The 25,378-nt window shown below is 36.9% G+C and overlaps 1 protein-coding gene, 1 long non-coding RNA gene and 1 pseudogene across 18 annotated transcripts in view; 2 read left to right on the top strand and 1 right to left on the bottom strand.

The window, feature by feature from the left end:
- The window catches only part of EMC2 (ER membrane protein complex subunit 2), a 251,640-nt gene that overhangs the window by 98,861 nt on the left and 127,401 nt on the right, over positions 1 to 25,378 (bottom strand). The window contains exon 13 of one of the 17 annotated variants that reach the window (XR_013351594.1): positions 411 to 617. The exons of 15 other annotated variants lie outside the window; for them this stretch is intronic. The gene's annotated coding sequence lies outside the window, so the exon portion shown is untranslated. Of the gene's footprint in view, positions 1 to 410; positions 618 to 25,378 lie in introns of those variants that run through there. One more of the 17 variants, XM_077846975.1, reaches the window with a different exon arrangement.
- Positions 1,750 to 7,446, top strand: LOC144283182 (uncharacterized). Its single transcript, XR_013351608.1, has 3 exons — positions 1,750 to 1,924; positions 3,528 to 3,631; positions 7,104 to 7,446. It is a non-coding gene; the product is annotated as an uncharacterized LOC144283182 (long non-coding RNA).
- Positions 22,112 to 24,399, top strand: LOC144283821 (heat shock protein HSP 90-beta pseudogene; annotated as a pseudogene).

Here is a 25,378-nt window from a genome sequence, read left to right as displayed (position 1 = left end):
GACAGTCCAGTTGTATGACTGTTCTCTCAGCATCCTGTCTTATTGGCACTTTTCCCTATCCTTTTTCACTTTCAAAAGCATCCCAGTTTTGACAGTAAAAGATGGGATGGCCCTGAGCTTGGAATGCTGACTGATACCACAAAGGGGAAAGATGTGTGTCTCAGTTTCTTCCTCTCTCACCACAGCTTTGCCCTTGATTGATTTTCCTTTTCTTCTCAGATGAGATGTACAGTATCTCTTGGGGCCTCCCTTCCAAGCTGTCTTTATGTTTGAATTTTATAATAATGTTGAGTTATGCCCACCAGGAGACCCAACTAATTGTAAGAGTGCTATGAGATACAAAAAAAAAAAAAAAAGGATAGTTAATGAGAACTTCAAAAATCATGTGCTTACTGGTTTATTTTCATAGGAATTAAGAAGGAAAATTGGACTAACAGTTATGGAATGCCTATAATGCAACAAGTACTATGCCAAGACTTTTACATGGAGAAATTACTCCTTTTGCCAATGAGAAAAATCAGGTTCAAAACAATGAAGTAAACTTCTCAGGTCCTGAGTAAGGATCTTAACCATCATGGGTCCAACTCACATGCCTTTTTCTTTCAACACACCACCTCCTAAAGAAATGTAAATATAACACAGTCATGCATTAATATGAAGTGTTGCTAACTAGATTAAGATCAACATAGTCCATATTTAAAGAATTCCTATTTTTCCAAGGCATTTTTTACTTATACATCATTTTCAGTGTCACAAAGCCAGTACTGATGTGAGATGAGCTTGCAGTAACCAGGGCTATATTTATTCCTCCTTTTGTTTCCTATACATAATTACCAGCAATGTGTATGCCTTTGTGATCAACTTCAGTTGTTTGGATTTGGGAGTGGGGCTCTTTATTTGGCAGAGACAATTCTGTAAATTTGTATACTTACAAAAATAAAGTTATAAAGAATGAACAAAGTAAAGCTTCCATTTAAAATGCAATAACACCAATATTTACTTACCACCCTACAATTAAATATTTAGGTTATTTAAAACCAGTTCTTGAATGGCTTCTTTCAGATATACATTCTACCTAAAAAAAAAAAGTCTATGAAAGAAGAGCTTTCAGCATGCTGTATATATTTAAGAGTCTACAGAGGGCACTGAGCTGAAGTAGCACAAACCAAAAAGGTCATATTTCCATTCGATTGCCCAAATCACTCAGTGCCAGTAGATACGAAGCCTGGGCTACTTTTTTCAGTATAATGCCACCAGCCTTGAGGCTGATTGTGGCCCCCTGCCAGAAAGAAAGGCATTTTTGTCTCCTTATATTCTGTTTGAGAACACAATCCCCATGTGAATTTAGTGGTAGTCCTCAATACAACCTCCTCCATTCTTCCCAACCCTCTATATAGACAAAAGTTCTGTTTTGTGGTCTCTGTGGCACTTTAGTGAATCTGGGGACACTCCAAGTAGTAACTCAGACTATTTCAGAAGTCAAAACCAGGTCACAGAGCACCTCTGACTCAGCTGCAGAAATATCCTACCATTAGCCAGGTACACCTAGAATATATCTTGTGCCCTCGGATAAATGAAAAGGAAACATAAAGACTCCGTATCAGGACTTGTCACCAAGGAAAATTGTGAGGGGACCAAGTCTCCTCCTGCAGAGGTCCATTATCCTTGACTCCAAGATGGAAATAGAACTTTGAAAGAAATGTGATATAGCAGGAAGAACATTGGTCAGAAGACTGGGTTCTAGTTCTATCTCTGCCACCAACCTGCTCTATGACCTTGGAAAAGCCATTTGACTCTCAGATGTTTAGCAGCTTCATTGTCAAACTAGGGTGGACTCTGCTTTCTGAGTTTCTTCCAGCCCAGAAATAATTATTCTCTTATTTTCTGATTCACTGTTTCTTGCTCATGTACTGCTGAGACTGGAGTAAGTGTGATATGGCTTTCTTCACCTTTTCCCCACTGCTAGTGTCCTCTTCCACCCCTGACCCACATGTGAACACCAAGAACAGTTATTTGCTGTGTCTGCCTCCTATGAGATGGAGAGCTCCCTGAGGACAACATGTGCCTTATCCATTTCTACATTCCCTTTAGTTTTTTAAAGATTTTATTTATTTATTCTACATTCCCTTTAGATCAAGCATGATGTCTGACACATAGAAGGTACTCAGTAAAAGGGGCTCACTTATTTCTTGGCTAATCATTAGCTGTAGTTGAAGAGCATTTAAGAATGTAGGATGGCACAATGAATTATTAGCAGGAAAGTTAACTATAGAAAAGGAAGTACCCCGTATTGCCTTTCAAATCTTATCCCAATACCACCTTCTCAACCATTTTAAGGATAGCCTTTATTTATTCACATAACAGTCTAATCAATGTAATCATACAACTGCTTTATTTTTAATTTCCTCAATACATGGTATATATGTGTAAAGAGGTGAGAGAGAGAGAGAGAATTCAGTTCTCTAATTTGTTAACATTTCAACTGGGAAATGCCTTCACTGTGTCATTCATACAGGTCTCACCCCTCCAAAATAAAAACTAGCCACAGATGCTATTCTCCCTTTTCTCACCCTTCTCTACTTCCTACTACACAGTGTGTTAATTGAGTCATTAGTTAATTTTTTAATCAGAAAACTTAATGGAAAATTCAAACTTCAAGGGAAAAGATTTAAGAAAGTGAGAAAAAGTGTTAAATCAATAACATGGTGGGTTCCTAAATAACATTCTGTTCAAATTGGATTACCACCACCCAGGCTTCTGATGAGTACACTATGACAGTCAACATACCAGATTTCCCAAATTAAACATGCTTCTCTATAATTAAATATCACAGTTTCATTGTTCCGATAACAAAATCGGAATATTTTCCACCATCATAATATCCTTAGCAGATAATGTCATTGGAATAGAATGATGTTACCACATGATAATAGGCTCTCAACGCCAAAGTCAAGTTATACTGTTTATTTTCAAAGCAGATCATTACATTGACTTTTTTTCCATTACCAAGTGATTGATGCAGCTTTAAAGGTGACCAACAAAAATTTCATAAAAAAAAATGATCTAACGATGAGGATATGTGCTGAATGATTCAAATGCCAAGGGAAATGCCGCATATAGCAGCATAGAATCCATTTAAAAATTAAGCCTTGCCAAACCTTCAGCAGCAGTTTGCTCTGCAAAATGAGAGCAGCTGTCGGAGGCTCCAAAGTGCCTCAAAATACAATAAAATCTTGTGCTGACATAGTCCATTTCTCAATAACTATGAAATTCTGGAACAGAACACCTGTCAACAGAGGAACCTGGTATACACCTAACAAAAATGCACCAACTCATCTTGACAAGCAGCCTGAAGGAAGGTGGCGCTACAAATACCAGGGCCTGCAAACAGGCTCTTACCACAAACCGAAGAAAAGCCTTCCCACGCGCCTCTGAGACCACAGCCATTTCAGTCACTTAGGGATACAACCCTATCAGTGAGGTCATCTTCAAATACTAGAGACTAACAATGAATACCTTTCTTTTAGACTCAAAGCACTTACACAGAGGCCTTTCAGCTGGAACATACTCAGTACAAATGACTACATTATTACATTGCATCTCTCCCCTCTGGAGGAAGGCAGAGACAAAGGTACTATCTCTAAAATAAAAATGCTAGGGGATTCAACTTGAACTGATTGACTCTCAAACTCAGTTGTGGCATTGAAAAAATATACCAACTTCTGTATGCGTTCCATTTTAACGACTATTTCATGAGTAAGGCACTGTGCTAAGGGCTGCTGGAGGTAGAAAAAGAAAACAACAAAAAAAGTCCTCTCTACCCAGATCAAGCTGCCTGCTCACTGCTATTTATTTTCTCTGCATGAAGTCATTTGGGGCTGGGCAGGTTCCAGTTGAGAGTACTTTGTACAATCAATGCTTGCTGCTTGCTTGAGATGTATGCCATGCACAATATTTTTGATGATGATGTTAATTGGTGTTGAACACAACTTATTTAAAATTCTAAAGAATTATACATGTGTTAGGGATGTCTGAGTCTCCAAGGGCCTAAGTTACACGTTAAAGATTAAAAAGGACAGATTTTTCAACTGGACAGTCCAGCAGGCTGACACAAACTGATTGTTTGCAAGTGTGGTAGCCATAGTGTCTGAGAGGAAGTGTTAGTAGAAGAGATAAATTTTAAATAATAGTTCATTTGTGACAGAAAGCACAGTAATCCAGGGCCCCTCAAACATATTCCAAGAGAGTGCTTCTCAATATTACAGACTGCTCTGGGAAAGATCTTGTCTATGCTGGGCTAACCATGAACTCTCCAGCCCTGGTTGTCAAGTCCCTCAAAATCCACAGCTGTGCCTCTATGCCCCCAAGCTCCTGTCCAGCTCTCCAGCAACTGCTGCTGTGATGTCCTTTGTTAGATTAAAATTCTCCTATCAATAAGGTCCCTGGTCCTGGTTATGCTTGCTCTACTTGATTTTTCTTTAATGCTCTGTCTTGATCTCTCGCTCTCACAGTCTTTGTGCTACTTTCTTAGCACTCTGTCCTTTTCAATAGCACTTATCCCACTTGTTATTGTTTAATGTCTTACCTTTCCCATTAGGCAGTAAGCAGGGTGGCCTATGAGTTAGTATCTGAATTGTTTTCTACTGCATTCCCAGTACCTAGACAGTCCCTGGGCAGATAGCAGGTGCTTAAAGATATTTGTTGACTGTCATGATCCTCATGTGCACACCCTTCTCTAGACTTGGGATCTGTTCTTGGTTAAGGGAAAAACTAGATTAAAACTCAAGGGACTCATATACAAGTCAAACTTGCTGCCAAGGCCAACTTTTATCTTGTGCTAGCTTGTGGTAATCCAGCAACTGACTTATTACTCAGAAAAAAAGCCCTGACCCTGAACTCCCGTTTTGTTCTGTAAGGCTGAAGCCATGACTTGCTATTGCCAGTTCTCTCATGGTTTGGGAGGAAAGCTGGCTACGTTAACGACTATCTCTGGCAGCCTAGTTTCCATTTCTAGACTCTGCCAATTAGTTAGACTCTTTAGATCCTTTCTCTTGAATTTCTCTGATATATGGACATCTTCCGACTGCTGATCATCACATTCTAATTCAAGACCTGATTTAGCCTTGGGCAATTTTGCCATTGTATCAAACTATTAAAATGCCTAAATTAATTAATATGATTAACATAATATCTTGCTATAAAAATTTTGAAAGATCTTCATAATTTTATTTTAGAAATTATGTGGTAATTCATTTACTTTGAAAATAGCAATAAATTCTCTACAGTCATCACTTTTTTGAGAATTTTGGCAAGGTTAAAAAAAATCCAAGCTACAAGTTGTTTTCAAATAAAATCAATATTAACTAATAATATATTTAACAAACAATAAAATAACATGTTATACCTTATATACACTGAAGTAAATATTTATTAATTTCAATTTTGCTGTTGTCTTTTCATATTGGGAGTCAACATCTTTTTCAGTCCTCAAGTATTTTTATGGAGTCCTAAGAAGCTCATAGTCCCTAGGCAATATTCTTAAAGTACCAGAGGCACAAAATTGCCTTGTCCTAAAAAATAGTTTCTATCCATTATTCTTATGAGCCAGTGCAAAGTTACATGGCCTATCCTTTGCCAACCTGTTAAGACAGACCTACAAACCTGAACACTTTAATAGGCAGCTACATTACAGACAATAAGTCCATGCTCGTCTCTTGGGTTATGGAAATCTCCATGCTATTGTACTTTCCCTATTATTATTAAACACTGCATAGTTTTTATAAAGTTTCCTAAAGACTTAGGAACTTAGTTGGTGGTTTGTCTAAAGACGTGTCTCTGTCTGTAAACCCCCACTCCTATACCATGTTGCCAAACAGGTGACTTTTGAGGCTATCTTATGTTGCCTCAAGAATTTTGCCCCCAGATATGTGGCTAAAATCCAAAAATAGGTTGCTTTTGCCTCATACAGGACAAATTCCATTCCCTTGGTGAGATTCTGTGCTGAGTTTGATCGAATTCAAAAAATTCAAAAATATTCTCAAGGCACCTGGGTGGCTCAGTCAGTTAAGCAGCTGACTCTTGATTTTGGCTTGGGTCATAATCTCATGAGTCCTTAGATAGAGCCCAACGTTGGACTCTGCTCAGCAAGGAGTCTACTTGAGGAATCTCTTCCTCTCCCTCTGCCCTTCCACCCTCCCCTCTCCCACTTGTGCTTTCTCTCTCTGTCTAAAATAAATAAATCTTTAAAAAATTTCTCAAAAGAATGTCCAGATCTTCATGTTGATCTCCAACATTGCTGCTTTGCTTTCCCTATGTCCCTATGTCCTTAGAATGAGGTTGAATGACTATCTTCCTGAGGATTTTTTTCATTTATTCAAGAAATGGTTATTGAGCATCAACATAATGAACTAATGAGTGAATACATAAGATGTGAGTTGGAGAGTCTAAGAAGTACTGCAATTCACCCCTCAGTCACTCAATAATGCAAGCCTCCAAACACTTAGATAAAGCATATTTTGCCCAACGCAGAGCCCAGGACAGATATTCTCCTGGTAACCAGGCAGACACACAAGGACAGACATGGCATACCAACTGCAATTGGATTTGTGTCCCAAAATAGATACTTCTGGTTATAATATTAACTTACTTCAAATTACACAAGTATCTCTAAAGTATTACTAAATAATACGTTTCACAGATACTGGAGATGGGAAGACCTCATTAGATCATTCAATTCTCTTTCTCTCTCCCTTTTTCCCCTGGTATCTAAATGAGTTTTCTATACCTCATGATTAGTGGGATTTGGTTATGACCAAACTGTTAACTGTTTGGAAGCACTTACTCAATCATGTTAGCAAGGAACAGGTAAAAATGCACGCTTAAGTGAGCCTATCTAAGCTGCTCATTGGGCTTTACTTCTATCTACAGTGTTAAGCCTTACAAATAGAGGTTACTTCTTTCTGTTTCAATAAGTAATATACTGTTAATAAGTCCTTCTAATCCAGTTAAATCTTCTAAAGATCTGAACATGATTAATAATTTACTTTAAATCACTGGGAAGCTCCTCCTCCATTTCCTCTAAGAAGTCATCTGTTTATTTGCAGATTTTTCAGTGAAATGTAAGTGAATTGGCCCAACAAAGATTCACAGTTCCTTGCACCAGATTTGCTGCATTTCCATATGGCTGGATGACATCTTCTTTGAGCAGATGACTGATCAATAGGAACAATTTGCTGAATATGAAAATCCCAAAAGTCAAGAGCCTGGCATGTGCACACAGACTAGCTGGATTCAGATTCTGGATTTACTATTTACTACTTGTGAGACATTGAGGATTTTACTTAATCTATCTCTGTCTCTCATCTTCTACAAAATAATGGTAATAGCATCAGTCACAGGATTGCTTTTAAGATGAGATGAATTAGAGCGGAAAACTAGCACATAATAAATGCTCAATAAAAATGGAATTTATTTTAAAAGTGATGAAAATTTCTCATATCTGATTTTCTGTACTTTATATATTCATGAAATATGTAGTATTTGCTCAACATAAATATCAGCTGCAAAAAACCTTAACAGTATACAAGCTAAGTAGAAAAGCAAAAATATGCAAAAAACTTAGAATTTATTTTTGTTATATTTATTTTTTCTTTATTTGTTATTTTATATGGTAACGCACATTTGTGGCAGGTATTAATTTCTAAAATGGCCCCTTGAAATTCAATAATATAATTTTTGAAACCTGTGAATATAAGATATAACCACCATGATTATATTTTATAGTGTACTATGGATATTGTCTAGGTGGGTTTTATCTAATCCCATAAACACTTAAAAGCAGAGAGGTTTCTCCACCTGATAGAAGAAGAATTCAAAGGCAAGGCAAAGGGAGATCTGACCCACAAATTCTGGCTTGAAAATACAGAGAGTCACTGTGACACAGAATGTGGGTAGCCTCTCAGTTGCTGAGAAATTCTTTGCTAACTGCTAAGAAGGATATAACTACCTCCTTCTTACAACTACAGGGAATGAATTCTGTCAACAAAATGAATGAACTTAGATGTGAACTTCTCCCCCAGAGACTACAGACAAGAGGTTTACTTTTTTATTGTTTAATCCTTACAAAAATCCTAAGAGCAGAAATTAGTTTTTCTAATTTACATATGAGGAAACCAAACTTCACTGTCATGAATCAATCACCTTTTCTAGTAGCACACAACTTAGTAAGTATTGTGATTTGAACTAACGTCTTCTTGAAGGTAAAGTTTGAGTTCTTGACATTATACCAACAATAATACAAACTAAAACCTTAGAAACTATGCTATGAGAGAGAGAGAGGCAGAGACACAGGCAGAGGGAGAAGCAGGCTCCATTCACAAAGCCTGACGTGGGACTCAATCCCCGGTCTCCAGGATCACACCAGGCTGCAGGTGGTGCTAAACCGCTGCGCCAGAGCTGCCCCAAAACTATGCTATTTTGTATCCACATATTCATTTAGCACTTACTAAGAGAAGACAGGTTCTGTCCTCAGAGAAGAAACAAAGTTTAAAAAATCACTCCAGTTAGAAATGAAGATAGACTTCAGGAGGAAAATGTCATTAAGTTGGACTTAGAAAATGAATAAGGCTTCTCCAAATCAAACAATCCAGAGTTGGCTTGGAAAGAGACTGAGATCTCAGTTCACCTGGATCAGATCATATCTGAGACTTAATTCTCTCCATTTTCAGTCCCTCTCATTTGACTCCTGGCTTTTGCTTGGATACCTCTTGAGAAGAGAAAGATGTTCCACTGGTGACTTTTGAAGGGTCTTTCAATCCTGTGATTCTGTGGTTCTATCATTTTGATATACTTGTTGAACGTTTTTCCATATTTCTTTTTTTAAAGATTATTTATTTTGGAAAGAGCAAGAGCACAAGTGGAGGGAGGTTGTGAAGAAGGTGAGGGAGAGAGAGAATCCTCAAGCAGAATCCATGCTGAGCACTGAGCCTGAGGCGGGGCTTGATCCCATGACGCTGAGATCATAACCTGAGCCAAAATCAAGAGTTGCACGCTTACCAGACTAAGTCACCCAAGCGTTCCTTTCCATATTTCTTCAAATAACAATATAGAGATCACTTTTGGGTAAGAAAAAGCCTGACCCTAAGGGAAGTCAATTATGGGAAATGGCCAAAGCAAGATATTATCTAGTCAGATTTTCATTTTCAAAGATTTCTCCAGCAGCAATGTGGAGGATGGATGGAGTTAGAGGAGGCAGGGAGATGAGATAAGGCTCAGGGAAGAACTATAGGGATGGAGACAAAGAAACCTAAAATATTATTGGAAAATTAAAATTAATTAAAATTAAAATATTATTGGAAAATTATCAGGGTTGATTGATGATAAAAAGAAATTAGTCAAAAATGACTTGAGTATTTGGCTTGGGAGATGGTATGTATAGTGAGATGGAGACTAAAAGGATGCAGAAACTTGTAAAACAAAGGTGGGTTAGTTAATTTCCATACATTTAAGGTGCCCACATAATGTGCAAGCAAAACGTTATTAGTCTAGTGATCAGAGAGTTCAGGTGTGAAGAAACTGAGATATCATTGCCATTTAGGTGACAACTAAAACCTTGTGAATGAGCAAGATTACCAGAGAAAGGAACAGGAGGGAGGACAGCAGTGAAATAAGGATGGAACTCAAAGCAACACCAACATTAAGAGCAAGGAGAGGAAGGGAAGTAAGAAAGGAAAGAGAAATTATAGGAGAAGCAGGAAAAACACCAGGGGAAATTTAATATATCCATTCCTCCTACACTATTGTATGCATACACAAATACAAGGTAAGAAAAATAATTGCTACACACTATTCCCCGTAGTTAATCACTTCCACTCAACTGAAGGATTTTCTCCACCCAGGTTTGAAACACTATACCACTCACTGGGTTACAAAAAGCAGAGAGAACTGATCAGCACTTATTTCTCGGTTTTCCAAGTCACCCGTGTCAATTACCTCTCCAGCCTCCTTCAGTAAAGAGGTTTCTAAGCTGTTGCCCTCTTCTATAAATGTCCAATATATGGCATTTGAGCTGAGGCACTAGTAGTTCTAAGTTCCTTTTGCATCTTGTTTTTTCTCTTACATGCAGCCTTAATTAAACTCTTTGCCTTCAAGTAAGAAACTCAGTTAAAGATGAAGAAATGCAAACTCTAGATTTAAATTAACTAGTGATTGCCATGTCAATGGGTGAATCCTGCCTTTTAGATAAATGAGAATCTCAAAGAAAAATTAAGGTAATGAGAGTGGCAGCCAGGGCAAAACCATACCTTCCTTATTACTATCTGCCACAATTTTACGTTATTCATCTCAGGAGGAAGGGAAGAAAAACTTTGAAAGGATTATATTTGGTAATCCTTCATTAGCAAAAATTAAAGCAAGAAGAACAAATGCTTGTTTTATTCAGTTCCTGAATAAATACTGTCTCCTCACATTCAAAGTCTTGGTTTTACTCCCTCACCTCCTCCCTCGACATACATACTAGACCATAGAACCCCTACATTTCCTCTCCCTCTTCCCTGCTTGAATTTTCAGCATCATCACAAACCAGTATATATTTCCCATATGTATAAAAATTTAGAATCTATCTTCCACCACAAGAATGCAAAGTCTATGAAAGTTGAAAATTTTTTCTACCTTATTTACAGCTTCATTCCTAGAATTTAGAACAATCATTGACCTTAGCATATGCTCAATAAATGTGTTCAATAAATTAATTGGTGTTGCACATCATTATCAAATTTATTTCTGTTACTGTATAATGCTTTAATAGAAATAATCAAAGAGATAAAGTATTATTATAAATAATAACAATGGTATTAACAAATGTCAGAGGCATATGTAATACAAGTACTTCTAGTAGTACTCCTACATAGTTATATAACCTTGGATCATATACATTCTTCAATATATTGACCTATAAGAGATGAGAAGAAAGTAAATTGACCTTCAAGATCCCTTATTGCTCCAGAATCTAATAATTACAGATTTAGGTTAAGGCAATGAAATGAAAGAAGAAAAGAGAAAGATCAATATCTATGAGACCTTTTTAATAATAGAATTGTGGCCTAAAGGGTGGGATGGGTAAGGGATAATAGTGAGTATAGGGTGGGGGTAAAGAGAGGAAATCAGAGTAAACTCTGGCAAGAGCAGGGCCAAGCAGAACAGAAGTGGGAGAGTTCAAGAGAAGACAGTTCTTGAGGTGTTGTGCTTTTAGGAAAATCACTGTCAGTTTCAGGATGAAGTAGGCAAGACGTGATATGTCATCTGTCATCTATTAGTTATAATAAGATATATATGTAAAATTAAAGAGAGAACTATCCAGGAACAGTTTCTGTTAGAACCCCAGTTGTACACCAATCACCATGAACCCTCAGTTTCATGGCTGAGTCTTTACTGCTGATGGTTTTTTGGTTCTCAATTATAAAGGTAGAAGATGAGCTGATGGAGTGACCCATATATATTCTTATTTTTCAGTCAAAAATCAAAAAAGAATTCGAACTGGTCCCTTCTAGAAAATCTCAGGAAATAGTTCCTTTATCCCAAGGCCTTTCCCTTCTGTCCTGTCTCTGTTCACCACCACAAGTAGAAGAATGTTTTTCTGAATACTTCTTTTGTTTATTTGGAGTTTCACAAGACCCAATCTCAAACTGATATACAGTCAAAACATAGAAATTGGAGGGCTTTTCTTAGAGAAAACTCAACTTTCTCAATAAGCACATTCTTTTGCAACATTCAAAATGACTTTAAGTAAATATTTGGTTTCATTTCTATCATTTAAAAAAAATTCAACTAACACCATAGTATCTCTGAAAATTTATTAAAGAAAAAATCTAACATCCAATATGATAAAATAAAAACATCCATTCCTCCACTTTGTATAGCTATCCACAATTCCAGTAGAATTTCCTAATTAAAACCAAAAAGGAAATAAACTCAATAAATCCTATTGGAATCCACTGAACACAGCTATAAATTTAAAAATATAAAACAATTTTATGAATATCTCTTTTGAATAAGTGTCTGCATTCTTTCACTTGTTTATTTAAAATATAATTGCTGTGTTAAAACATCACTAAGAAAATTGATATACCCTTAATTGAAAAAAGTAAAAACAATTCTAAATGACCAAATTAGCTCTACTAATCCACTTACCTACTGCTTTTTTAGCTAGTACCAGCAGGCAACTATGACTTTGTGGATTTGGAAAAGATACACAGCCCTTAATGAGCTTATACAATCATGCTGCCTACTTTTCCCTTCCAAATGAAATAGCAATTTATCTTTATTCATTTTGCCTAAGACAAAATTTTGCATACCACTTCAATCCTTTTCTCAGTGACTTCTAGCAATATGTGAAAAGAGAATTCAAGACATGTCTTCGGGGCAGGAGTGGAAGGTGGACCTAACTGTTTTATTTCCATGAGAACTTTATGGACCTTATGGGAAAAAAAATATGGCTGGGCCTCTTGGGAGTGAGGAGTGGTCCCAGAACAATCTAAGAATAATGGTTGCTGCTTAGCTTCCCAGTCAGTGTACTACATTGGAAAAGAATTCATTTAAAAGAAATAAGAGTCAAGGTACTTCCTTGGTCCATTAGCAAAGATGAATGGTTTTGAGTACACTGTATCACTGAGGTATCTATTGCTGAAATTACAATTCATCCAAGCAATTCAAAGAATGGGCCATGGGAGGGAGGAAAGGGAACAGTAATTTAGATTTATCAAATGAAAAAATGCATTATTGTAAGTGCTACAGAATACCTAGAACACACTGCCTCTCCAACTAGAGTTTTTGTCAGAGGTAAAGAGTAATTTTTGTCCCACGGCCTCCTCTCACCTACTACCACTACCACCAGTGGACAATAGTCATGGTTTCTAAACATTTCACAAGTGAGCCAATTCTTCCTTCAAGTGGTATGTTATGCAGATATAAAGACAGATCAAAGATACTAGCTTCCTAGTAGTGCCATAACAAAATACCACAAACTGAGTGGCTTAAAACAGACGTTTATTCTCTCACAGTTCTGGGGGCTAGAATTCCAATATCCACGTGTCACCGAGTTGGTTCCTTCTGGAGGTTCTGAGTTAGAATCTATTCTATGCTTGTCTTGCAGATTCTTGTGCTTGCCATTAATACTTGGCATGCCTTGGCTTGTAGACATAGCACTTCAATCTCTGCCTCCATCTTTATACAGTGTTCTTCCTAGTGTGTTTCGTCTGTGTCTATGTTCAAATTCCCCTCTTACAAGGATACCAGTCACTGGGTTGGGGCCTACCCTAATACAGTTTGACCACATTTTAACTTGATTACAACAGCAAAGTTCTCATCTCCAAATAAAGTTACAATCACAGGTACCAGGGGTTAGAAATGCAATTTTTTTTTTTTTTTTTTGGTGTCATGGGGGAGGACACAATTCAACCTACACAGCTACCCTGGTGAAAAGATAGTCTCAAGAAGGAGTAGGATGCCATCCATAAGGCAACCGTCATCCCTGAGGTATGTGCTGAAGCAATTTTCAAGGAATCCTAAAGTTCTATAGAGAAAAGTTTAAAAGGAGAAAAGCATTAGAATAATTACAACTATATCAATATCAAGAACACTATAGGCAATTTCCAGTGTAGTCACAGCTATAAAGAATACTAGCATTATGACTAGAAAATGATGATCATGAACTCAAAAGTCAATGAATTTACTAGCTTTAGAATGAGGTTGTAAGAGCTTCTATTTCTAACAAGCTCCTAGGTCATGCTAATACTACCAGATCTCACTTAGGTCAGATTTTTAGTAGTACATATTTAGGGAAAGATTACTGTCTAGTAGGTAGAAAATTGACTGATGAGAAAGAGGCTGGCACATATCCTGATATTGTCTAAGGCTACAAAACTTTTTGGAGTCACGGAAATAAACATACACACACACACACACACAATACCACAATTTCTGAACTGAAAAGGTGGATGTGTGGAGTTGTTGGACTGCTCTCCCATCACTCCACCTTCTTTTACTAGAAGAGTGGGAAAATGTGTTTTTAGTTATTGGTGGGTTTTTGGTGTTATATTTTTGTTTTGTTCCATTTTTTTACATCAAAGGTAACTGGAAAAGAAAGATATGAAATAAACAGTGCTAACACTGGGGGGGGGGGGGACACAGTGCTACCACTGAGCTGAGGTAAAAATATCAAAGTTAATTAGCAAAACTTTTGCCTAAGGAACCCAGAAGTCAAAATGCCCCAGACACTTTGCTGCATTCCCTATAATGCCAACTTGGTCAACCTGAAGGAAGCCCTAAGAGCAATGAAGGAGAAAGTTAGATAAAACATGGTGACAAGGAAGTCATACTCCACAGCTATCAGGATAAAATGGCTGCCCAAGGAAAGAAAAGGGGAGGCAGCAGCTTCACTAAGAAGCAGCCCAGGTGGCTCAGCGGTTTAGCACAGCCTTCAGCCCAGGGCCTGATCCTGGAGACCCAGGATCGAGTCCCATGTCAGGCTCCCTGCATGGAGCTTGCTTCTCCCTCTGCCTGTGTCTCTGCCTCTCTCTCTCTCTCTTTCTCTCTCTCTCTCTCAGGAATAAATAAATAAATAAAATCTTAAAAAAAAAAAAAAAAAAAAAAAAAGAGGGATCCCTGGGTGGCGCAGCAGTTGGCGCCTGCCTTTGGCCCAGGGCACGATCCTGGAGACCCAGGATCGAATCCCACATCAGGCTCCCGGTGCATGGAGCCTGCTTCTCCCTCTGCCTATGTCTCTGCCTCTCTCTCTCTCTCTCTGTGACTATCATAAATAAATAAAAATTAAAAAAAAAAAGAAATTCTCAGAATGCCTTGCCCTAACGCAGATTGAAACTGAACCTAAATGCCTTAGAATACCAGTGATCCTTCATGACTTTGACAGTAAATGGTGTCAAATAGGGTTTCTCTTGTTTACATACAAGCACAAGTAAGGCACACAATGTAGCAACTTCTAGTATTCTTGGATTCCTAGAAAACTGTAATCTGAAGCAGTTAAAATTCCTGGGAATCCCTTGTGCAGTTCATTAAAAATGAATTACTGGCTCAGGATCCATCTAGTCCAAATCAAAAGTCTCAGAATCTGGTCGGTCATCTATTTGAATTTTGGCAAAAGTATTTCCCACATTTGGTGATTTTATGGTAACTCTCCATCAAGTTACCCAGAAAAATTGCCTAAGTGGTAATTATTCACAACACAAAATGGCAGTGAAGACACGACATTTTTAAGTCATGCAATAATTTGTATATATACCCCAAGTTTTCCTATAATTATATCACATTAAATTTTCTGTGTCTGCTTTATATATGAATAAAAAATATGAAGATAGGCCAAAAATGACAGAAGTTACTTATTTGCAAACTATGTAAACGTAATGTTTTAAATATAAAACTATATAGTATACAAGTTATATATAAGTATAAATGTACAGAAATGTAAAATAATATAAAACTATAACTAAAATGTATTATTACCCAAATACACTAATTTTCTTGTTTTTATGCATTCTTTTTCCTGTGAACTCCAGATACTATTGTGAATGTATGAACCTATAATACTTTTTCCACTTAAATATTTTGAATAAAGTTTTTAAAGTCTCTGTCATTTCTCATTTTTACTCCCATTAAATTATCTAATATTTTTATTTGACTTTTAAATTATAGACAAGTATCTGTATTTATCTTACTATTAAGAGAATTAATGTTCAACACTAAGTTTCCTACATTACAGATAAGACACTGCCAATAAATTAAAAAGGTAATAGAAATTTTGGCAAAAGAATGTGTATTTTTGTTTTTAAAATACTAATTATTTTTAAAATAATTCATTTTAAAAAAGACTTCTTAAAAAATATACAATTCCATGTTTACAGCAGAAAATATCACTATAAGCTTGGAACACTTTGTTATCAAAAACCACGATTCATTCAGAGATATCTGATTGTAATGTACAAAATGATTAAAAGCTCAACCTACAGAGAGAACTATGAGTAAACAAATAGTGACTACTTGAACTTTAAGAAAAGTTCCCTCCACAATGAGATACCACCTCACACTAGTGAGAATGGGGAAAATTAACAAGGCAGGAAACAACAAATGTTGGAGAGGATGTGGAGAAAGGGGAACCCTCTTGCACTGTTGGTGGGAATGTGAACTGGTGCAGCCACTCTGGAAAACTGTGTGGAGGTTCCTCAAAGAGTTAAAAATAGATCTGCCCTACGACCCAGCAATTGCACCGCTGAGGATTTACCCCAGAGATACAGATGCAGTGAAAAGGCTGGACACCCCAATGTTTATAGCAGCAATGTCCACAATAGCCAAACTGTGGAAGGAGCCTCGGTGTCCATCGAAAGATGAATGGATAAAGAAGATGTGGTCTATGTATACAATGGAATACTACTCAGCCATTAGAAGGGACAAATAAATACCCACCATTTGCTTCGACGTGGATGGAACTAGAGAGTATTATGCTGAGTGAAATAAGTCAATCGGAGAAGGACAAACATTATATGGTCTCATTCATTTGGGGAATATAAAAAATAGTGAAAGGGAATAAAGGGGAAAGAAGAAAAAAATGAGTGGGAAATATCAGGGAGGGAGACAGAACATGAGAGGCTCCTAACTCTGGGAAACGAACTAGGGGTAGTGGAAGGGGAGGTGGGCAGGGGGTGGGGGTGACTGGGTGATGGGCACTGAGGGGGGCACTTGATGGAATGAGCACTGGGTGTTATTCTATATGTTGGCAAATTGAACACCAATAAAAAATAAATTAAAAAAAAAAGAAATTAAAGTCCCCTCTCGGGCAGCCCGGTGGCTCAGCGGTTTAGCGCAGCCCAGGGCCTGATCCTGGAGACCCCGGGATCGAGTCCCATGTTAGGCTCCCTGTATGGAGCCTGCTTCTCTCTATACCTGTCTCTGCCTCTCTCTCTCTCTCTCTCTCTCTCTCTCTCTCCCCCTCTCTCTATGTCTTTCATGAATAAATAAATAAAAAATAAATAAAATCTTAAAAAAAAAAAGAAAAAGTCCCCTCCCTATAACCAGGTCACTCATTTATGCATGCATTCTTTCATTCAACAAATACTGAGTATATACTATGTGCCAAGCACTGTCTTATACTAGAGACAAAAACACAAACAAAACAGACAAAATCTATGGTGGTAGAGCTTGTTTCTAGTTGAAGGAGACAGAAAATAAACATACAAATAAATACATAACCACTATAGGTTCTGATAAGTACTATGAAAAAGAATAGAAAGGATAAAAGGATAATGAGTAACAGTAAGGGATGATATTTTATGCAGAGGTGTCTGGGAAGGTCTCTAAAGAGGTGGCCGTGGAGCCACTTAAAGCATAAAGAAGTGAGCCATAAGTGGCTGGGAAGAGATTATCCCATACAGAGAAGCCTGAAAGGCAAATCCCCAAAATGGGAGCACATTGGGCAAGTTTGAGGAACATTAGCCACAGTGGCTGTAGAAGAGAGAAAGATGGCAGATGAATTTAAGGAGAGATAGAGTCAGAACATGTAATGTCTGACAGGCCATGGAAAGGATTTCAGAACTTGATGGGGAAAAGTCAGCAGGTTTGACAAGTTCTGGCTTATGTTTTAGAAGGATAACTCTGACAACTGTGTTGACAATAGACCATAAAAGGGCAAGGATGAAAGCAGGGAAACCAGTCAGGAGACTATCATGACAGTTTGAGGCTAAGGTGGAAGTGGTAAGATTGATGAGGAATGATTGGATTTATCATATATTTTGCTGGTAGAGTTGGCAGGATTTGCTGATAACATTGCTGTGAGAGAAGAGAGTAGTTCCTTGGATGCTCACATGGAAAAAAAAAACATATATATATATTATAGATAGGTTTTTTTTAGGTTGAATCATTGATCATGTAAAATTACCACGTTTGTATATCAAAAAATAGTTGTATCAGAAATTTCATATAGTTCAGCCAAATAACAATAAATTTAGGAGTAATTACCATATAAATGCTATTTATAAAACAATCACATTATGTAGGAAGTAGAGTAGATAGAGAAGAATTACAAGAACTGGGCCTTGGTCCACTCTAACACTTATAGATCAAAAAAAGGAGGAGCAAAAGAAGATTTAGAAGCAGCTGGGAACAAAGGAGGAAAGTGAGGAGAAAACAGTCTTGGAAAAATCTGAAGACAGTGTTCCAAGAAGGAAGGATTATTCAACTTTGTCAAATGCTCCTGGCAGGCTAAGTAACATGAAGATCCAGAAATTACCATACCAGTGAAACCCATTATGTCGACAAAAGGCTTTTCACCCATAATGTCACAAAAAAGACAATTATCTAAAATGTGCTTTAAAAAATAAAGTCATCACTAATATTACTAACCAATATCATTAAATTAATTGGTGTACAATTTCTTATAATTTCAATTTTCTTTTTTCAAAGCTAAGATAGTACATTTCCCTACCACCTTAATAGATTTAAACAAATATTCTTATAGGTAAGATCTATTGCATCCACACTGAAAAATATAAAAATTTTAAGTCAATAGATTGATTAAAAATGCCTAAAGCATTTTCTAGTGGAAAATATCCATACCCAGAAAACTAATCTTAAACTTTCTCAGTCTCACAATAAATGCTAAAAAAAAATGTACTGGAGCTCTTTGCACTACTCACCCGCACTTCCTATGAAGAGATATACTGCCAGAATTATGCACAAGTGGAAAGGTCACATAGCATATTTTAAGAAAAATAAAATAAAATGCTGAAGTTGTTATGCCTAGTAGTTATGATTCCATGAACTGATATTATGATGTATGATTTCTTATTTTGTGTAAATAGATCTGTTAAGTTTCTGTATCTTTTGCCAAAACAAAAATGCTTCTTAACCCTCACAACATGTGTGAAGGAGAATATTATGTACTGGGAAAAAAAGAGAGATTGAAGTATAATGACCACGAATATATATGCATCTATCAATAAAGCTTCAAAATATAATAATAATAATAATAATAATAATAATAATAATAATAATATTGGAACTATGGAGAAATTTGTAGTTGGGGATTTTAATCCAGTCTTTCCAGAAACTGATAGTTTAAAGCAACCAAGAATAAACAAATGTATAATAAATTTAAAGAACATAGTTCATTATATTGAACATTAAATATATAAGGACATTCACACCCATGAAAAAGAGAAAGGAACATACATTTTTAGCAAACATGGGGCATTTACAAAAAATAACTAGTAGTAGGGCAACTAAGGCACAGAATAATCTTCAGTAAATACTAAGTAATCATCAGCATACAGACTATATTCTATAACCATAATACAATAAAATTTAAATCAATTAAAATAAGATAGCCCTAAAACTCATATTTAATACAGATTATATATATATATATATATATATATATATATATATATATATATATCTGAAAACATGCAACTAAATAATCTTGGGATATAAAGAAAATAATCTAAAAATTATAGTATACTTAAAAGTGAATGACAATGAAAGTATTAAATATCAAAATTTCAAACAGAGGTTAAGTTGCACTTTGAAGAATGCTTACCGCTTTGAAGAAATCTAAGTAAAAATAGAAAAGATATAAAATAATTAAAGTACATATCCAAAAATAAATTAGAAAAATGGCAATATAATAAACAAAACTGGGTAAAATGAAGGGAACAGACAAAGATAACATCAGATATCAATTTTACATAAAACTTATTTAATTAAAGATGGGTAACAAAACTAATTCTTTGATTAGTAAGAGAGGAAAAAAACCCTGGAAATTTTGCTTTATAAAATTTAGAAAAAATAACTAGTAATAAGCTTTTGGTGTAACAAAGATTTTTTAAAATAATAGAATACTATTACAACTATATGCCAAGACATTTGCAAACCTAGCTTAAATGGATACATTTCTGGAAAAAAATGTAAGATGCCAAGATAAACCCAAGAAGAAATATAATACTTGAATAGATGAATCACCATTAAAGAACTGGATATGGGAGTCAAGAACTCCCCCTCCAAAAATGACCAAACCTTGGTCCCATTTGGTTTTGTAGTTGAATACTACCAAACTTTCAAGAACAGATAATCCCTTTCTCATACAAGTTGTTCCAGAAAAATAGGAGAAAGGGGAAAGCTGCCCAACTAATTTTATGAAGCTAGTATAACCATGAATTCAAAACTGGATAAAAAATAATGAGGGGAAAAGTATAGGTATAGTTAACTTATAAAAATTTTAAACACACAAAAATCCCTAAGTAATTAGACAACCAAATCTATCAATTCATTTAAAAGTTAATATACCAGAATCCAATGTAGTGGATTCAACCAATCCAAAATAGTTTAATTACATCAGAAAACTTATTAATGCAATTTAAACATTATAAACTAAAAGAAAAAATCACATAATCATCTCAATAAATGAAGAAAAACTATATTTGATAAAGGTCAATAGATTCTTATGACTAAACTCTCAGAAAGCTAGAGTGAAAGGAATTTCCTTGACTTGATAAAAAACTATCTAGTAAAACCTGAAAGTTAAGTATATTACCTTTAAGAACTGGAACAATATAAAAATTTCCATTGTCTCTTTTACTATTCAGTGCAGTAATACAGAACATTCTAACTGATGCAGTAAGAAAGATAAATATGATAAGAAAGAGTTATGATAATTGCAAGGGAGGGTGCAAGACATTTCCTAATGGTATGATCATTTAAAAAAAGAAAAACAAAAAAAAATACCCATTGGAATTAATAAGAGAATTCACCAAGTTTTTAAATATGCTATCACATTATAGAATTTAAAAAAAAACATAAAGTGAGAGTAATCTCATAAAGAATGAACAAGGCATTTGTGAAGAGAATGTATCAAGTACCTTTAACTATCATAAAAGAAGACCTGAATAAACCTGAATAAACATATCATGTTTAAATTTAATATAGTACCAATAAAATGTCTGCAGAATGTTTTAGGGGAACATGCCAAACATTTAGATGTTTATATGAAAGAATAAAATCTCCAAATAACCACGACTCATTCCACCAGGTACTAAGACATATTAGAAAGCCATGGCAATAAATGGTCTAAAACAGACAAAATGAAAAACTAATGGGGCAGAATAAATGGTCCAGAAACAAGCATCTTGATATAAGAAGGAAAGTGGAAATCCCAATTTTTGCTCACCATAGAGTGCTAGATCTCTCCAAAATACCTGCCAAAAATCTTGGCCTTCTTTTGCAAATTTGTATTATTGTATTGGAATGCCCAGGAGGGATTTATTAAAATAATAAAAAAAATTTCATGTTAATATTCAATTCAATATGCTGGTTACACTTGTTATAATGAAGACTAGACATGACTTACATTTATTAGTTGGCTGAATAAACATGACAGTGAAGCCAACGACTCTTAAAGCTCAAATCTAGATGCCTCAAAAAAAATCAGTATGGTATTTACCAGAGAATTCAAATAAGGGCACGGTGAGTAAAAAAAGAATGGGATTGATCTGATGCTCTCAATATTAGTGAAGAGATCTTCTAAAATATTTTATCTCATCATTTTTTGAGGCAAAATAGTTAAATCAATGTTAATTGGAAGCACTGAAGTTCATCCTGAAGGTTTGCTTTTAAAATCAAGGAGTGTGGGATTTCTGATGAGAAGTTTTCCATGTCTTGTTATAAGAGAGTAAAGCCTTTAGAGGGACTGTTGCTATCAGGAAGATAGACATCATTTTTTGGGATCCCTGGGTGGCGCAGCAGTTTGGCGCCTGCCTTTGGCCCAGGGCGTGATCCTGGAGACCCGGGATTGAATCCCACATCAGGCTCCCGGTGCATGGAGCCTGCTTCTCCCTCTGCCTGTGTCTCTGCCTCTCTCTCTCTCTCTCTCTGTGACTATCATAAATAAATAAATAAATAAATAAATAAATAAATAAATAAGGAAGATAGACATCATTTTTCCTGTTGTTTTTTTTTTTTTTTTTCAAAATTTTTCCATGTTCCTGTTTTTACAAACAAAACCCTTGGACATTAGATCCAAAACAAACATTAAGACGACTCCGAGGAGTCACCCTCACGCAGCCTTGGTGTGGCATTGTAGCCGGACACAGCCCCTGCCCACCGTGGGCTGTAGTGCTCACAGCTCTTCTCCTTTAAGATGCCTGAGGAAGTGCACCATGGAGAGGAGGAGGTGGAGACTTTTGTCTTCCAGGCAGAAATTTCCCAGCTCAGGTCCCTCATCATCAATACTTTCTATTCTAACAAGGAAATTTTTCTTCGAGAGTTGATCAGTAATGCTTCTGATGCCTTGGACAAGATTCGCTATGAAAGCCTGACAGACCCTTCCAAGTTGGACAGTGGTAAAGAGCTGAAAATTGACATCTTCCCTAACCCCTAGGAATGCACCCTGATTCTGGTGGACACAGGCATTGGTATGACCAAAGCTGATCTCATAAATAATTTGAGAACCATTGCCAAGTCTGGCACTAAAGCATTCATGGAGGCTCTTCAGGCTGGTGCAGACATATCCATGATTGGACAGTTTGGTGTTGGCTTTTATTCTGCTTATCTGGTGGCAGATAAAGTGGTTGTTATCACAAAGCACAATGTTGATGAGCAGTATGCGTGGGAGTCTTCTGCTGGGGGTTCTTTCACTGTATTGGCTGGGGTACCAAAGTGATCCTCCATCTTAAAGAAGATCAAACAGAATATTTAGAGGAGAGATGTGTCAAAGAAGTGAAGAAGCACTCCCAGTTCATAGATTATCCCATCACCCTTTATTTGGAGAAGGAATAAGAGAAAGAAATTAGTGATAATGAGGCAGAGGAGGAGAAAGGGGAGAAAGAGGAAGAAGATAAAGATGATGAGGAGAAACCCAAGATTGAAGATGTGGGTTCAGATGAGGAGGATGATAGTGGCAAGGACAAGAAAAAAAAAAAAGACAAAGAAGATTAAGGAAAAATACATTGATCAAGAACTGAACAAGACTAAGCCCATTTGGACCAGAAACCCTGATGACATCACCCAGGAGGAATATGGAGTGTTTTACAAGAGCCTTACTAATGACTGGGAAGATCACCTGGCAGTCAAGCACTTCTCTGTAGAAGGTCAGCTGGAATTCAGGGCATTGCTGTTCATCCCTCATCGGGCTCTTTTGACCTCTTTGAAAACAAGAAGAAAAAGAACATCAAACTATGTCCGCTGTGTGTTCATCATGGACAGCGGTGATGAATTGATACCAGAGTATCTCAACTTCATCCATGGTGTGGTTGACTCCGAGGACCTGCCCCTGAATATCTCCCAAGAAATGCTCCAGCAGAGCAAAATCTTGAAGGTCATTCACAAAAATATTGTGAAGAAGTGCCTTGAGCTCTTCTCTGAATTGGCAGAAGACAAGGAAAACTATAAGAAATTCTATGATCTATAAGATCTTATAAACTATAAGAAATTCTCTAAAAACCTAAAGCTTGGAATCCATGAAGATTCCACTAACCGGTGCCGCCTTTCTGAGCTGCTGCGTTACCACACTTCCCAGTCTGGAGATGAGATGACTTCTCTTTCAGAGTATGTGTGCCATATGAAGGAGACTCAGAAGTCCATCTATTACATCACTGGTGAGAGCAAACAACAGGTTGCCAACTCTGCTTTTGTGGAGCGAGTTCGGAAACGGGGCTTCGAGGTAGTATATACGACAGAGCCTATCAACGAGTACTGCATGCAGCAGCTCAAGGAGTTTGATGGGAAGAGTCTGGTCTCAGTTACCAAGGAGGGCCTGGAGTTGCCTGAGGATGAAGAGGAGGAGAAGAAAATGGAGGAGAGCAAGGCCAAGTTTGAGAATCTCTGCAAACTCATGAAGGAAATCTTGGATAAGAAGGTTGAAAGGTGACCATCTCCAACAGGCTGGTGTCTTCACCCTGCTGCATTGTGACTAGCACCTATGGCTGGACTGCCAATATGGAGCAGATAATGAAAGCCCAGGCATTCCGGGACAACTCTACAGTGGGCTACATGATGGCCAAAAAGCACCTGGAGATCAACCCTGACCACCCCATTGTGGAGACACTGTGGCAGAAGGCAGAGGCAGACAAGAACTACAAGGCTGTCAAGGACCTGGAGGTGCTACTGTTTAAAACAGCTCTGCTCTCCTCTGGCTTCTCACTGGAGGATCCCCAGACTCATTCCAACCGCATTTACCACATGATCAAGCTAGACCTGGGCATTGATGAAGATGAAGTGACAGCAGAGGAACCCAGTGCTGCTGTTCCTGATGAGATCCCTGCTGATGTCTATTGGATTTTTTTTCCCTCCTGTCTTTGTTCAAAGCAGGAAAGAAGGGCCTTAAGCCCTAGCCTTCATGACATTTGACAAGGGGTTTGGATGTGTATTGTGGTGTTTGTTTATTTTGTTCTGAGATTAAAGTATGCAAAATAAAGAAGATACAGTTTTATACACACACACAAAAAAGACGACTCTGAAAGATGGAGAGAAGATAGCAGACCAGCAAGAGACTCAAGTCAATATGGTAGTGAATACCCTGGGTTTTCTTTTTGACATACATATCCCAGACTTTGAGCCAAATAAACTGGTAATCCTGAAACAGTAATGCGCACACACACACACACACACACACACACAAACAAAGTTTGCTCTCTTTAGTCAAAGGACAAGAACAGGATAGTTAGCAAGAAAGAAATTTAGAAAATAACTGCTCTGGGGCACCTGGGTGGCTCAGTCGGTTGAGCAACAGACTCTTGGTTTTGGTTCAGGTCATGATCTTATGGGTTGTAAGACTGAGGACCCCCCGACCCACACATTCAGGCTACAAGCCTTAAAATTCTTTCCCTCTTTGCTCCTCTCTTGACTTGTGCATGCTCATTCTCTCTCTAAATAAATAAATAAATGAATGAATAAATAAATAAATAAATAAATAAATAAATAAATCTTATTAAAAAAGAACTGTTCTGTTCCAGCCAAACACAACAGAAAAAAAAAAAAAATACTGTGACCTTCTCTACTCAAAATAACAATAGCTGAGCAGGGAGTATGGACTTCTACCTTTGATAGAATGTAATGAATCATGTCAGAGAAGGCTAACTAGAGGACTGGAATTTTTATCCCCCAGGTGGTAATAAGAGTCACAGTGTTAGTGAAGACCATGTGGGGAACCTGGATTTCTACCTCCACCCTGGGATAACAGATGTATGCTCCTCTCTGCAGTGGAGTGACACCACAGGAATCCTGGTAGAGAGTCAAGATTTTTACTACTGCCCAGTAATAATGAGGTAAACCCCTACCATGGTGTCAGTGGAGACCTGGTGGTGAGTTAAACCTCATCCAGCAATAA

This window comes from Canis aureus, chromosome 14 (genome assembly GCF_053574225.1).
Source record: "Canis aureus isolate CA01 chromosome 14, VMU_Caureus_v.1.0, whole genome shotgun sequence".
NCBI classification, from domain to species: Eukaryota; Metazoa; Chordata; class Mammalia; order Carnivora; family Canidae; genus Canis; species Canis aureus.
Note: the sequence above shows the minus strand (reverse complement) of the source record. Positions and strands in the feature narration are given on the sequence as shown.